The sequence below is a fragment of the Syngnathus typhle genome, unplaced genomic scaffold (genome assembly GCF_033458585.1).
Source record: "Syngnathus typhle isolate RoL2023-S1 ecotype Sweden unplaced genomic scaffold, RoL_Styp_1.0 HiC_scaffold_224, whole genome shotgun sequence".
NCBI lineage: Eukaryota > Metazoa > Chordata > Actinopteri > Syngnathiformes > Syngnathidae > Syngnathus > Syngnathus typhle.
In genome coordinates this window covers 17,729-20,000 of record NW_026872128.1, presented here as the reverse complement: position 1 = coordinate 20,000, position 2,272 = coordinate 17,729, and positions in this window count along the sequence as shown.

Genomic DNA, 2,272 nt, shown 5'->3' with positions numbered 1-2,272 from the left:
CTTAGTATAACTTAGTCTCCGGAGAATGACAGCGGGCGCGCGCAAGAGGCCAGTCCGGGGATGAGGCAGCATCCTCGGGCAGCAGGCGGGAGGAGGCAGCCTCCCCTTAGTATAACTTAATCTCCGGAGAATGACAGCGGGCGCGCCTAAGAGGCTGGTCCGGGGACCAGGCACTCTCCCCGGACAACAAAGCACGTCCCCCTCCTGAGTGGACAAAAAAAATCCACTCCTGGTACCTAGAATTTTCTCCAGCGGCGGGCTGGGAGTCTAATCTTTCTCCTGGCCGAGAAAAGAGCACTCTCCCCGGACAACAAAGCACGTCCCCCTCCTGAGTGGACAAAAAAAATCCACTCCTGGTACCTAGAATTTTCTCCAGCGGCGGGCTGGGAGTCTAATCTTTCTCCTGGCCGAGAAAAGAGCACTCTCCCCGGACAACAAAGCACGTCCCCCTCCTGAGTGGACAAAAAAAATCCACTCCTGGTACCTAAGATTTTCTCCAGCGGCGGGCTGGGAGTCTAATCTTTCTCCTGGCCGAGAAAAGAGCACTTTCCCCCGGACAACAAAGCACGTCCCCCTCCTGAGTGGACAAAAAAAATCCACTCCTGGTACCTAGAATTTTCTCCAGCGGCGGGCTGGGAGTCTAATCTTTCTCCTGGCCGAGAAAAGAGCACTTTCCCCCGGACACCAAACCAGCCAACGTCCCCCTCCTGAGTGGACAAAAAAAATCCACTCCTGGTACCTAAAATTTTCTCCAGCGGCGGGCTTGGGACGAAAATCAATCTTCCTCCCGAAATTAAACCACTATTGGCGGACGCCAGCCCCAAGCGCCAGCCCCGACCGCCACCCCCCGACCGCCACAAGGCGACCGCCACAAGGCGACCGCCACAAGGCGACCGCCACCGGCCCCAAGCGCCAGCCCCGACCGCCACCCCCCGACCGCCACAAGGCGACCGCCACAAGGCGACCGCCACAAGGCGACCGCCACAAGGCGACCGCCACCGGCCCCAAGCGCCAGCCCCGACCGCCACCCCCCGACCGCCACAAGGCGACCGCCACAAGGCGACCGCCACAAGGCGACCGCCACAAGGCGACCGCCACAAGGCGACCGCCACTGGCCCCAAGCGCCAGCCCCGACCGCCACCCCCCGACCGCCACAAGGCGACCGCCACAAGGCGACCGCCACAAGGCGACCGCCACAAGGCGACCGCCACAAGGCGACCGCCACTGGCCCCAAGCGCCAGCCCCGACCGCCACCCCCCGACCGCCACAAGGCGACCGCCACAAGGCGACCGCCACAAGGCGACCGCCACCGGCCCCAAGCGCCAGCCCCGACCGCCACCCCCCGACCGCCACAAGGCGACCGCCACAAGGCGACCGCCACCGGCCCCAAGCGCCAGCCCCGACCGCCACCCCCCGACCGCCACCCCCCGACCGCCACAAGGCGACCGCCACAAGGCGACCGCCACAAGGCGACCGCCACAAGGCGACCGCCACAAGGCGACCGCCACTGGCCCCAAGCGCCAGCCCCGACCGCCACCCCCCGACCGCCACAAGGCGACCGCCACAAGGCGACCGCCACAAGGCGACCGCCACAAGGCGACCGCCACAAGGCGACCGCCACTGGCCCCAAGCGCCAGCCCCGACCGCCACCCCCCGACCGCCACAAGGCGACCGCCACAAGGCGACCGCCACAAGGCGACCGCCACCGGCCCCAAGCGCCAGCCCCGACCGCCACCCCCCGACCGCCACAAGGCGACCGCCACAAGGCGACCGCCACCGGCCCCAAGCGCCAGCCCCGACCGCCACCCCCCGACCGCCACAAGGCGACCGCCACAAGGCGACCGCCACAAGGCGACCGCCACAAGGCGACCGCCACAAGGCGACCGCCACTGGCCCCAAGCGCCAGCCCCGACCGCCACCCCCCGACCGCCACAAGGCGACCGCCACAAGGCGACCGCCACAAGGCGACCGCCACAAGGCGACCGCCACAAGGCGACCGCCACTGGCCCCAAGCGCCAGCCCCGACCGCCACCCCCCGACCGCCACAAGGCGACCGCCACAAGGCGACCGCCACCGGCCCCAAGCGCCAGCCCCGACCGCCACCCCCCGACCGCCACAAGGCGACCGCCACAAGGCGTTAGTGGCCGCGCCCGGTACTTTACTGGACCCTATTTGGCCCGCGGACCGGCCGGCGTCGCTTCCTTGAATGCTTAGCCGCCTTTCGAGCTGCCATGCCGGGCTTGAGTTAGTGGTTTGCGCCCGGTACTTTACT